At 41.1% G+C, this 13978-nt stretch overlaps 1 protein-coding gene across 3 annotated transcripts in view; it reads left to right on the top strand.

Moving 5' to 3' along the window:
- Positions 1 to 5844: 5844 nt before the first annotated feature.
- coro1ca (coronin, actin binding protein, 1Ca) overlaps positions 5845 to 13978 on the top strand; it is a 37754-nt gene continuing 29620 nt past the window's right edge. For 2 of the 3 annotated variants that reach the window (XM_078250698.1, XM_078250699.1), the window contains exon 1: positions 5845 to 5987. The gene's annotated coding sequence lies outside the window, so the exon portion shown is untranslated. Of the gene's footprint in view, positions 5988 to 9104; positions 9183 to 13978 lie in introns of those variants that run through there. The other variant, XM_078250702.1, reaches the window with a different exon arrangement.

The following is a 13978-nucleotide window of genomic DNA, read 5'->3' on the forward strand; positions in this document are numbered from 1 at the left end:
CTGGTAAATTCTTGGCTGACGTACCTCCACTTTTGTTTTATTATCTGAGGACGTATCCTGTTTTGGACGTTACTATAGAGACCAAAAGAAACAAAGGAATAAGGTCTGAGCTATTTTTCAGATAATTTCCCTCACTCCTGGATGTACCCAGATTGGCCACGTTTATTCACCATTTATCCCAGACACAAGCAGCCATTTACCATCTCCTACTTATCTTAACTAGGTTTCTGGACTGAAGCAGTATGACCTGTTCAGACCATGACACCAGCATACAAATAGTGTTAGGTAAGGGACACAGAAAAAATAGGACATTCCTTATATTCAGTCTTTGTGTCAGAATCTCCACTGGACATTGACCATATCATCCAGTTTTATTCCCCTTTCTTCCACTTGGATACAAGGTGAAAAGGTTATGTTTCTAAAATCTCAGCTCAGGATCACACTCGAAACACATTCTCCATATACCTGAATCCACACAAGCAAAGCAAAGAGATGGAGAAATTAAAGATTACTTCTCCAAGGTTTCTCAAGGCAGTAAAAAGTAAACCTACAAGTCAGAGTTTCCTGATTGTATTAGTCAAATGTGCTGTGACATCACATGGGTGCAATATAAGGCTCCTATTGCTTGTGCATTTGAGAGAGGACTGATCACCAAACAACCAACAAAGAGCACTCTGTCGGTCTTGAGAGAGAGTGAACGACTCAGCTACGGCGTCTTACTGGTAAGTGTCAGCTGCAACATATGATAAGAGATCAATATTGTATGAATCTTTATGGTAAGAGTAGTGAGCTGTCAGGAGCTGAGCCAGGCCTGTGCCCAGCTTTTGTGTTGTACTAAACAGAGCTCAGGGGAAATCATAAGTTGTCTTTTTTCCAGATGCTGAAACTTGCGAGAAGTTCCTAGTTCATTGTTTTTTAATTCCTGTATGTCTGAGTATGTTGAGCCAGCAGAACACATGGTAATCAAGTGATCAGCTTTAGGCATTCAGGGAGGATGAGACAGGATAACAGAGCAGTTGTTAACAGGGATAACAACTGCCTTAAGGGAAGGGGTTCCCCACACTGACTGATAGAGTAGGTGGAGGACGATCAATTAAATTCCACAGATCTCTACAATGGATTTAACATGTCCACATGATGATAGATAGTTCTGTAACTTGTAACTTGTTTGATTGATGCCCTCACACTTTATCTTTTTGTCTTCTAGCTGTTATTTTTCATGTATTTATGTTCTCTCTCTCTCTCTCTCTCTCTCTCTCTCTCTCTCTCTCTCTCTCTCTCTCTCAATATCACAGCATGAAAAACAAACTGTATCTTCTCTCACAGCTGTGCCACCATTGTAGGGTGATAACATTAGCTCTCTTAGCCAAGTGTCTGGCCAGTGTGCAGGCCTGTTGGATGATAAGACAAAAGCAGTCATATGTTGTCACACAGACAGGGCATGATGCTGTAGACAGGAAACAGACTCATGGTCCAGATCATTGTTCATTGTTCCTCTCCATTTTCTCTGCTTACTGCTGCAGTTTAGTGGACAAAAACAAATTAAACAATTAGACAATCTCATGGAAAAGTTGGTTGCTGCACCATGGTGATTCAGGTTTTGCCTTATATGTTCTGCTTTCTTGTTAACAACAGCTGCTCTCATTCTACCTCCTCCTACTGCTACTACTAATACAAGACCAACAACTGCAGTCAACAGTTCTTGTGACAAGCCTGATTAAATACCTAACATATCTTATGTTAACAGAGTTTTTGAACTGCTAATATCATGTCTTCCTCATACATGTAATATATGTGGGATTACAAGACTGGACTGACTGGTGCCTTATCAATTAATTGAAACCAATTCAGCAAAACATTCTGACAACAAAAAGTGTGACACAATAAGCTGACTTTTACAAAGTAAAGCATAGGGGAAAAGATTTGCTGGCAGACTGTCGTAAGACTGTGAAACTCAGTGTTCCTGTTGTCCCAAACTGCTGTGATAGTGATTATCCCAAAAGATTGATCACAGATTTTACATATCAACACTGTTATTCTGAGGATAAGGCTTTTACATCTGAAATACTGACATTGCTAAATTACTTATCATTCCCAACAAATGATTAAAATGTAAAAGGGAGATTGCTGTATCTTGTGACTGTAATTTGATTTAAGGTTGAGCTGCTGTGGATGTTGCAAGTGCATGAATAACCAACAGAGGGTATACTATAGCATAGTAAGTCATAGAAAGTCATAAGATACTCCAATTCACCACTTCAATAGCTCTGGGGTGACTATGAGTTGTTTGCTATATGGTCTCTGTCCAAAACTAAAACCATTTCTAATGTGTAGACAGCCCAGGTGATGTTCCTCTTCTGTTTTAGCAGATTTCAGTGTATTATTCAAACAGGAAATATAAGTGGGGGTCTGCAGGAAATTCTTGTATCAGGTGGCATAATTTGGGAGGATTGGTCTTTTGTTGTGAGGTTAACACCATTGTCTTTCTCCATAGACCAGTATGGGACAGAACCAGGATAAACTAGAAGAAGGAGAACAGACCATCGGGGAAGGTTTGAAGGAGATGAGGCCAAGCCCTGACTCTGGAGGAGCAGGCAGTGATACAGGTGATGTCATGGAGGGAGGAAGCTCCTGTGAGGAGGAGGCTGGTAACACCAGGGGAAATTCAGGGAAACCAGACAGTCAGGATCTGGACGGAAGCCCCGGCCAAGAGCCAACAACACCTTCTAGTGAGAAGAACATACATTTGTGGGTGAGCCCTTTCGCTGCAAGGGAGGTGAGACAGGGAGGGGCTGCAGGAAAGGAGGGAGGAGGAGGAGGAGGCAGGACCGCTCCACTGGTTCCACAGGAGACGGACAAGAACCAAGAGAGTAGTGCGAGGATTGAGGAAAGAGCTGGAGCACATAAGCTGTTCAATCAAATCAAGAGAGAGGAGAAGAAGACTAAGGAAGAGACTCACACATCCTCAAAGATCAAGATGGATTATCAGGATAAGGGAAGCGTCCAATATGAGGAGATCCAAGATAAAAACTTCTCAGCTGGAGTTTTAAATGAAAAGTCTGGCACTGCTGTTACCTCAGAGGATGCAAACTCTATAGAGGACTCTGTGATGGTGAAGATGAGCAGATGTGGAGCTCATACAGGAAGGGAGTTGTTACTGTCTGTTCAGCAAGATCAACATGACACGATCATGGCTGAAGTTGAAGATATTAAACTCTATAGGGGAACAGTGGGCTGCTTGAGTGAGAAGAAGGAACCGCCTACAGCTCAACCCCAACATCCTTTGAAAAACAGTCTGCAGAAAGAGTCTCTATTAGGCGTGAGTGATACCATTCACTGTAGACCTCCAAAAGAGAAGCCAGAGAATGATACAAAAGAGGAAATATGTGAGGTGAAGCCGGTTTTGAATGACTATTCTTTGAAAAAACCAAAGGTCACTGATACGGCTGATCAAAGGGAGTCAGTAAGGCCTTATCTACCAATGGAGACAACTGAAACAACTACAAATCAAAAGATAGACTCGTGTTCAACATTGAATCCAGCCTTTGAACCCAGTTCTATTTTGGAGAAGCTACTGAAGAGAGACAGAAAGGAGACAACCCCAGCTCTTTCAAAAATGAAAGAGTTTGACACAAACGACAAGAACACAATGGATGTTGCCGCAAAGAGAATCCTTGACAGCGCTGAAACAGAGCTATCCACCGATCAAATTGATCAGTCAGATGTAAATACACCTTCAGTATGTGACATGAAGAGGTTGAAAGAGAAACAGCCTAAAGAAAACCATGCAACCAAAGATCATCACATTAGGGACATGGACATGAAACAGGCAGCTGCTGCTGAAAGTATGAACTCAGATTGTTTTCAGCCTGAAGTGATTGGGGATACTATGTGTGAAAGCTCACTCACAAAATCCCAATGTTCCAAAGCTGATTGTCCGAGTGCAGAGGAGAACATTAACTCAACAGATACTTCAGTCAATGAGGATATGGAGATAAAGCCAAACATGAGCCCCTTTAAAAACCTGTTTTCAGACAACTTACAATCAGCTGTCTCACATGAGAGAACATCATGTGAAGTGAGTGCTGTGATCGCTGAGGAATCTGCATCTTTATCAGTGTTTGATGTAAAGTCTCCACCCACCAAAAGCGTTGCAGACTCATGCCATTTACTCACTGATGAGAAGACAGAAACCAGTACTATAAAACCACCGCTACAAATAAAGAGTGGCAGTGAGTGCAAAGCTGATCCGCAGTTATCTGGCTCTGCATGCTCTGATACTCAATCTAGGAGGAAGAAGGTGAAGGACTCCACTGAGGACACTGCTGCACCAGCTGTGAATGCTGGCTCAGTTTCTGTTGCAGCTGGCACAGTTATCTCAGAGGAAAGACACCAGATCATAAGGCAGGATCTTAATTTGACCCTTAACACAGAAAATATGATGCCAGATCAACCTGATGAACAACTTGGCAAAGAGGGAAATGACAGCATCTCACTGAGAGATAAATCCCAAAGCACTCCCAAATCTAGGCCTGTCTCAGAACTCATAAAGGAGACCATTCAACTGCATGAAAAGCTGCAGCACCAGGACCGGACAAAGCCAGCTGAAATCAAGTCTGATGAGCAGGGCCAGTCTGTGAAGGTGGCACAGATGAAGGCAGCTTTTGACTCAGCTCAGAAGTCCCCAGACAAGGCAATCGAGAGGAAGCCATCGGTGAGAAGAGGTAAGGGTAAAATCTGGCTTATGACAATAAATATAAATATACACACATACATATATATGTACACACTCTATACTATCAAATGAGTAGAAACTGTGGAAAGTGCAAAACACATGAGGTACAGGATAGCAGGTAAATAAATCAGTAAGTAATTTGCTATTCAAAAAAACTAAACAATTAAGTCTGCTTTCCTGGTCCATGAACCATAATAATTTGGACTGCCAGATTCACCACAAACACTTGCATCAACCCTAATCTACAAGACTGAAGGAGGGGGAAGAGAAAATAGATTGGATGATGGAATGCAGCTGTTTTCTTCTGTCAAAGGTCTGCATCACGCTGGATGTGTGAAATAACGCCATCTTGTGGTGCTGTAATACACTTGCGGTACATTGTGTTCTTCAGGAGAATTGGGAGATATTTCTGATGTTATAACATGATATATAGAACAGTAATATTGTATAGTCCTATGCATGTTCTATTGTTTCGCTGCGTCTCACAAACTGGATATTATATTTTTTTCTTCATAGACATTAGAAGCAGACTGCATGGTAAATCTAAGAAGATCAAAGAATTACTTTTTCCCATAGAACCATTCAGCTATATACCGTTCACTTATTATTACTTATTATATACCGTTTATATCCTTATACCGTATCCACACATTTACCCCACCTCACTCAAGGTTGCACGTAGCCTACACACATAAACACGCACTCTACCTACCTAATTATTATTGCCTTACCTGTCTACCCCTCACAAAAAGAACTAAATTAATCCCATTCATTTATAAATAAATGTGATAATTTGGGTAAGTAGAATTATGTTTTTTCTGATGATGGTATGATTACAATATAATAGGGTGATAATGATAAATACATGGTAAATGAATCAAATTAGACAATAGGGGTGTCACAATAATACCAAAGGATATTAAAATACCATAAAGCCACCATAAACACAATTAATGGTGATTTTCGGTAACTGGGAACCTGAAGAAAGGAGGCGGGAGTTGTGTGCCTTGTTATCCAAAACGTCGCTCTGATTGGCTGTTGAAGCTGTCCGTCTAAGGTCACTGATCCAAACAGGGCTCGCCAAGCCAAAGCAGGGGGCGAGACTAGCGTCAGAGTGGGGAAAGAGCACACAGAACGAGTGGTGTGGTGTCAGCGCAGCAGCGGCTCAGGCAGAGGGAGGAATCAAGAGGGATACGCGTTGGGCTGTGTTATATCGTTCGGCTTTCGGGATACTTTCATTTCCTCTCAGAAGGTAGGTTACAGATTATGTTGATTTTTCTGGCCTTTTTTGTTTGCCCCCTCCCTAAATTGGCTGTAAAGGTCTTCGTTTGTCCACATAACGTTACAGCCATCCAGACAGGAAAGTGCATGCGCTAGCTAAAATGAATTGGGATAGTCTGTAGAACTGTTTTTTTTTTTTTTTTATAGCTAGCACTAGCCTTCAACGGCGGTTAACTGACAGTGCAAAAAAGTTTCTAACCGATAAACAAAGCAATTGCTTGTTTAAAGCAAGGTTTTTGTACCTTTTGGTGTTGAATGGGTTCGGTGGATAATTCACGACATGAAATGTGCTGTTGCACGTTATTGAGCGGGGTGGGGTAACGTTAGCTAACCATAGTGCGGCAGGAAAACTTATCTCCATAGATCCACATTCACGGAGGTGCAGGCAGCACAACCGCGCCCTGGTCTCTGGCACCCTGACTGTTAATAAAGGCTATTCACATTGAACAATAGGCTCCAAACAAACTAAACATCCAAGAATTAACTCTTTAATTTATAGAGACGAATATTTTTTTTTGTCAAACGGGGCTCTTTGATTTATTTCCAATATCCGGAATATTTATCCAGATGCCAGGGTTAGATTTGACCCACTAACGCATTGGTACGGAAGATAGGCCTAAATGGGAAAGGGTCATAGCATAGGAGCGGTCGCTGCTTCCATGCTAGCAACTAAGATGTTACCCAAATGCATAATCACTGTGTCCTCCACCAGCTCTGCCTGTTTCGCCATAACACGTGCAAAAATGTTGGTATGGAATTATGCAAAATCAGTACAGATAATTAACATGTTATAGTTCTAGTCAGTGAGGGCAGAAATATCGTGTTGCTGGACCTGAGTCTGTTGCTCAGTCCATCGGTATAATGTTGACAGCTGTTTTAAATTGGAGTCCTTTTGCAGCAAAACAAGGGTTTGGTTTAATTATGTTCAAGTCAAATTAAGGGTACATTATTTACTAGTAGTGCTGCTTGTATTGAAAGCCATTTTATTCCCTGATAAGTCTGGTCTACCTAAATGTTTCATTTCCACAACTGGACCACATATGTTATTAAATTGGGTTTGCACATTAATGAATTTTTTTTTGATAGGGAAATGCAATCTTGGAGTGTGTCATAAGAAGGGCTGCCACTGAAAATTACTTTTTATTATTGGTGTTTTGATTCATCATATCGTCCATCCCAAGCTATAATAATAATCAATTAGTTCTTTTTCTGTCCTTCCGATAATCAATTAATTGAGAAATTGTTTTAGGCCCTGGTAAAAAGTATTATGAATAAGCCCCACCCTGTGATTTTTCAAATACCAGTACCATTCTGGGAAAGCAATGTATTAAATTGATTCAAAACTGAAGGTTGTAGGGAGATCATTAAAGATGCTTCCCTTTTCACTCGGCAGTCGTAAATAGTCCTTGCAGTCGAGCCCTAGTGGCTGGGTGATGACCCAAATAGTCCTCTGTGTGACCCATCCATCTGTACGCCACCACCGGCTCATTTGCTTGGTCATAACAATAGGGCAGTTTGATTTGTACAGTAATGACCGTGGTTAGTGTGCCAAAAGGGCAACATGATTTGCATATTTGGCCCCTGTCTTGAACTAGATTATTTAGGTCCCGTGTGTAATCAGCTTTGGGGATGGAGAAGTTCTCCTTGCCCAGACTTGCTGTGGGATGCAGAGCAGGAGAAGGCTGGCAGAGCGACCCCAGGGTCAACAGCATTACAGTGTTTGGGCTTGTTAACCATACTAGACGCATCAACCTCTGCTAGTTGTGCTGCAGTACAAGGTCTTTAGACGTGCATAGCCTGCCTTCCTATAGCAGAGCTGAAAGAGGAAGTGGGCCAGGAAGTAAAGGGAAATAAGCATAAGATGTGAGGAAGTGTTTGTTCCTATCAAGGAGTGCTGATGTGGGCTGTGGTGAATTCACGAGTGCATGTTTGAATTGGTTTCAGGAAGATCATACAGTTTTGTATCCATTACATTTATTTCATCAGTGTTGAAGGAGGTTTGGCTGTTCCCTGCTGGCCATCTGAAGTCATTGTTCATTATTGTACTGAAAAATGTAAGAATTAGCGGTTCAGGCTTGGGCTTTGTTTTGTGGACTAAGGAATCTGCACATTAGATAGAAAGTAGCTCAGCAGCCGTTTGATATCTCTCCTGATACAGTTCTGACTTTGCTGCCGAGCGGCGCGATGAGGTGATCACATTTTTAGTAGTGGCGGGAAGGGAACAACGCATGTTATGTTTGTTTACTAGAAAGTTGTGAAAGATGATATATAGCTGAGTTAGTCTCAAAGAAAACTAAAATTGCGCCGCAGATATGGAAACACTTTGGATTTCAAGCCGAGGAAAAATGTAGCTCACTGCAGGTAAAAAGCCATGGCTTAGAGGTGCATTACCGCCACCAATGTGGTCTGGAGTCGTTACACTCTCATTATGAACTTTCTCATCAGTCTCACTCGGGAGCGGCTGGGACAAATGACACCTAGTGGTAAAATGCAGTATACCTGTCCGGTGTTTCGCTTGATATCAAAACCGGTTTGACTTTTTTTTTTTTTAACACGGCCTAAGCCTAGTATCCAAAGCTGTGCTAAGATCCATAAAAGGAAGTAAAGTAATAGCTACAGAGCTTGAGGAAGGTTTCATACTGCCCACCAGGTCAGTGAGGTCTTGCAGGGAAATAGGAGAGAAGCAGTTTAAAATTGATGGCCTAGTTGGATAAACAGAATAGGGAGTAGCAGAGGGGATGATGCTAGCCCCGACATCTCTAATCTTAGAGAGAGAGAGAGAGAGACAGAGAGAGGCTCCTCAGGAAGAGGAAAGAACATACTACTCTCAAGCTGTAATATTTAGGAGTTGACTTTTTGCAAAAAGTTGAACAATAGTCAGGGTTTTTGCATTTGTCCTCGTGGTGTCTGTTGGGTTGATCAGCTGATAGAAAAGAAACTTAGGCAGAGGTTATATATTCAGGATGTGATGCTGTACATACTAAAGTAACGCTACACACGTCATATAAACCAGAGCTTTTCCTGTTGTGAGGATTGTGAAGTAGTCTCTTTTAAACCTTGACTTTTAAGTAGGAAGAAGTTTAGGAGTAAGTCCTAAGTCTCGCAGCACAGAAATTGATAGAGCGTTCGGATTGAGGTTTTTGCTGGAGTACAATTTAAAGCAATGGTAAGCATCACACTAAACATGCAGACATGTTCTGACATTTATGTTTCCTATGTCTGAAATCTAAGGAGCCTGTTTTTCCTGTTTGTGGAATGAGGAAGTTGGCAAAACCTCATTTAACTTCAGGTGTTGAAATCATGTTATCTATGTCTGCCACACCAAATGCTATTAATACATTTACCTAGTTAGAAGAATTTATTTGGACCTGGTAATTGGTTCTGTCTGTGTTCCCTAGCATTGAGTTGGACTTTGAGCCACGTTGCTCTTGTGTCTGCAAATCTCATTTCCTACAAAGTATAAAAGAATATAATAGCATTCCTTGAAACCCTGGTGCGTAATGAATTGTGTTCCAGTTGTATTTAAATTGAGCAGAGCACAGACTGCATGGTCACTTGGGTAGGGAGAGAGGAGAAAAACCAGCACCTTATCTCATTGTTGCAAAAAGCACTGGAATGTAGCTGGAATCTGATTACAATGGTGGTCCGTGGCCTTGGTTACAGGAAGGGGATTTAGGTGGCGTCTCATGCGGTCTTGGTTACAAAAGGCAGAAGGCAGTCAGTGTATGGGGAGCACTGAGGCGACATCACGTGTGTGTGTGTGTGTGGTGGCGTGGGAAAGAAGTCTGTGGCCATTACTGGCAGTTAAGTCTCTACAGTTATAATATGAAACTTTGACAATAAAATAGCAATACTGTAACTCACACAGGTTGTATTTGCCCTGTATTGTAGGCATATTGGCCTACAATTTGTTAGATGGCTGTATCTTAAATGCATGGCCTCCAGTGGCCTGGACTGTGGCTACCAAAATGACGCTAGCAGCCCCAGCAGGGATGTCAGCAATAACAACAATGATGAAAAGCAGCAACAAACAAAGGAATTGCAAAACTAAATATGTAGCAGATAAGCCCTGTTGAGAAACATGGTTGAGCCTTGTTGTAATTGCTGATTGCCTGTAGCCACATAGGGCTTTATGCATGCCAGTGACCTCAGCTCTAGACTAATAAAAGGCTCAAGATGAGACAAATGTTGGGCTCTAATGAACTTGACAAATGAACAACAGACAAACACAGGATTACACTTCTGCAATCGAGATGCATATTACAGTTTTAAGTGTTATTGCACATGCAGCACTCACTATGTCTTTATATGTCCTAGTGCTGAAACAATTAGTGAAATAGTTTTTTTTCCCGATTTTTCATTGAGTTTGACCTGCCGATACCGATTTTAGCCAATTTCATTTTTTCTAACCAATTTACAGCACACACAAATATTTATTTAGAACATTTTGCATAGAACATTTTTTTTTTTTTTTTTTAACAGATAGTCGATCGCTATATTATAGAACTATATAAATTACTCTTGGTGTGGGAAATTCACACACATCTAAAGTGCAATGTTATGGAAGAACCATTTCCTTCTTTTCACATCAAATATCCAACTAAAAAAAATGTAATATTTAGCAAACTAAACTTCTGTATGAAAACTGGTAATGCATTTGTACAAAAGGCCGTCTATAAGCAGTGATTGTTAGAATGCATGTTGACGAATAGCGCGGGCACACGCACCACTCGGCGTAAAAGGGAAAGAAGGGGGGGGGGGGGAAGACTCTCTGCTCAAGGGATAACTAGCCAGGGGAAATCTTGTGTGCGTACTTGAGAACTGTAAGTCGTATAACTTATGTTGTCAGTTCATTGTTAGCTGGTGATTTCGTTGTTTGTGTTCTTCACCTGCTAGCTAGGTTGCACGTGGCTGTTGATTCGATATAATGGCGATTGTTGAACGCCCTTGCTCACGTTTGTATTTTATGTGCATTATTTACATGTTACAGTAGTTACACTGCATTAAGATAATGTAATTAATAGTGGGTTTATTGATATTTGCTAGCCTATATATAATTCCTATGCATTGTGTATGGTATCCTTTACAATGTTATTTATTTACAGCATTTGACCGGCATAAAACGGCATGGGTGGACTGACCGGCTGGTTGCCGGTCATGGCCGATCACGTGAAAATCGGCCAATTCCGGTCACCGGCCCGTCAATCGGTGCATCTCTATTCTTAATGCCTCTTATTTGTTTTTCACTACATTTCTGGTTGGAAGTGTCGTCTCTTGCTTCACCGTTGGTCAAGCGTCTGTCGTCCTACTTTTTGCAGTGCGTCTAGCCAACACAGTTGGCCTTTGTCTCCACTAGTTCTTTGACGTCGGGTGGCTGTGTCGGAGCCTTATGAATGTGGGAAGACTAGTGGGTTTTTTCAGTCAGAATTCAACCTGGAAACGGATCTAGAAACAGGTCTATTTTCTCTCAACATGGCAGTCAATACCCCTTCAAGGTAACAACCTCAGGAAGAACTATCAGAAATATTTATACTTGGCATGTTTGATGATATAAGCTTATGTAATAGTAAATTATAAATATAGAATACAGAAGTACACAGTATCCTGTAAGAGTATTCTTTTCTGCTGTCCCTCCCTCTCCCACATCAGCTCATCCCGATTTGTGGCTTGGATTTTCATGTTATGTCACATCTCACTCACCAAGCGCACTATGAAACAGAGCAGCACGGACCGTTTTACACCCCAAAACAAGGTGGTGAAAAGATATAAACGCTGTCTATACCGTTTGTTTTGATAAACATGGTTCATACTTGTTTTGCATTGTCCAGAATAAGACATTTTCTTTGGATTTAACTTAGACGTAATAGGCAGTGAGTTTTAATCCTGGTTAGGGATGTAAGATATGAGGAAAATATCTAATTGTGATTCTTTCGACTGATATTGCTATATGACTCACGGCTTTCGAGGGAATGATCATTTTTGTATCACTATTCTCATTTTTATTGAAAAATATTAAAATAAAAATGTAAATAATTATGTGATTTTTGCGAGGATCTGTAACAAATTCCGTAGGATGCGATTTGTAGGCCGGGACGCCTCTGCAGCAACACAATACTTAATTCATAATGGTTCGACACATATTTTACCTTTTAACAAATATTGCGCCCCCCTGTGATATGGATATTGCACTAATCCATATTGCGATTTTGATAAAATTGTGCAGCCCTAATCCTGTTTAGCCTGATTATCTGCGGTAGCAGGATCTTTTTGTCCAAGTGTTGTAGGTAAGCAGTTTAGTAAATCTCATCCTACGTCCAGACATTTCTCTAGGAACTTAAGCCGAAGTTTAGTCTTCTGACATCTCTTTAAACAACAGTTTATTTACTACTGCTGTGCCTTTTGTTATCAGGGTGGGGCAGCAATATGTAATGTTGTCTTTGAGCCCTGTCAATGAGAAACCAGTTGGAGTACAAATAGCTGTTGACAGAATGGGGTGGCCCCATGTTTTAATTGGAATATGTGAACGTAACTGAATGTGGCAGGGATAGGCAGCATTAAATGTCTCCTGTCACTGAGGACGTGCCATAATCTTACATGTTCATGCACATGCTCCAAAAAACACAGTAACCTTCCAAAAAGTGGATGTCCCAGTTGTAGGGACCTCCGATTACTCCGTAGCACAAACAGGAGACATTTAGATTTTCCTGATGGTCACCTCCAAGTGCTTCATTGATCTTAGTGTTCAGTTACTGAGATTCATATTGGATCAAGTGACAGAAAAGGTGTTTGCTCTTCCAGTAATACATTCTGGCACACTGACCAAACATGAGCCCTTACTTTTTTTGTACTTGTTTTCTATTTGTAGCTGTTTTGCAGTCTTATGTCAGAGCAAAACAATTTCCACTTTGTTTAATGGAAGGCAGCAGTCTGTACTGTGACTATGAGGTAGATGAGAGGAAGACCCACTATGGCCTAACACAGTGAGCTTAACTGCAAGCATGAAGGGCCTAAATTCTTCCATTATCATGTTCATTTTCATACCATTTCAACTGTGTGCACAACCACATCATTTGTGTTTGTAGTCTTAAAGTATGGTCAGAATAACCAATAAAGGTGAAGTGTGTATATATAGCACTCCATTTTTCATAAGATACACATTTCCTCAACAGAATTGTCAGATGTAAATGGAGTTGAGGGATGTTAAAGTGTGTCACACTGGTCCCATTTCCTGTTGGTTATTTCCTCCGGCGGTAGGGTCCTCCATTTGTCTCTGCACATCGGGGTCAGCTCTGCTGGCTCAAGAGGCAATAAGGTGCCTAGCTCTCCTTTCATCTGATTGGCCCAACAGATACTTGCAGTCTTTTTGCCTGAATTAGGGCGGGATCAGTGAGCTGTAAATCTCAGGAGTGTCACTGAGTAACCTAGCATTACACCCCAAAGTTTATGTGTCTCTCTCTTGCGTATGTCTGAGGCTGTCAGACTAGTCAACAGAGCCCCTGCTGACATTGTTGCATTCAAATGTCAGCTGTGATCATTTTGACGTTAATGTTTGGGAAAGGGGATGGGTCATAAAAGCTCAATATTAAATAATTAATTTCAAAAGGATTCAGTGTTGTGTCTTTAATTGGGCTCCTGCTGTTATTTTGAAATCTTTGTATTTTTATAATTTTTTCTTTTGTAATTTTGACCGATAAAGATGTTACTGTATCATTCAGTTTTTGTTTTTTTTCAAATCTCTTTTTTTAGCTTACTGTTGATGAGGGAAACCAGTCTTCTAGTGGTTATTATACATAGATATTTCTTTGGTATCGAGAATGAGAATGACTGACTATGTTCCCTATTACAGTAGTTCCTGGTCTTTCTGTGGTAGCCACAGAAGTCTGACAGGAAGTTGGCCATCTGGATAAAGCCTTTGCTAGTTTCGAGCAGAATAACCCTGCCCCTCTGGTTCCTATGTGCTGC

The sequence above is a fragment of the Sander vitreus genome, chromosome 5 (genome assembly GCF_031162955.1).
Source record: "Sander vitreus isolate 19-12246 chromosome 5, sanVit1, whole genome shotgun sequence".
Taxonomy (NCBI): domain Eukaryota; kingdom Metazoa; phylum Chordata; class Actinopteri; order Perciformes; family Percidae; genus Sander; species Sander vitreus.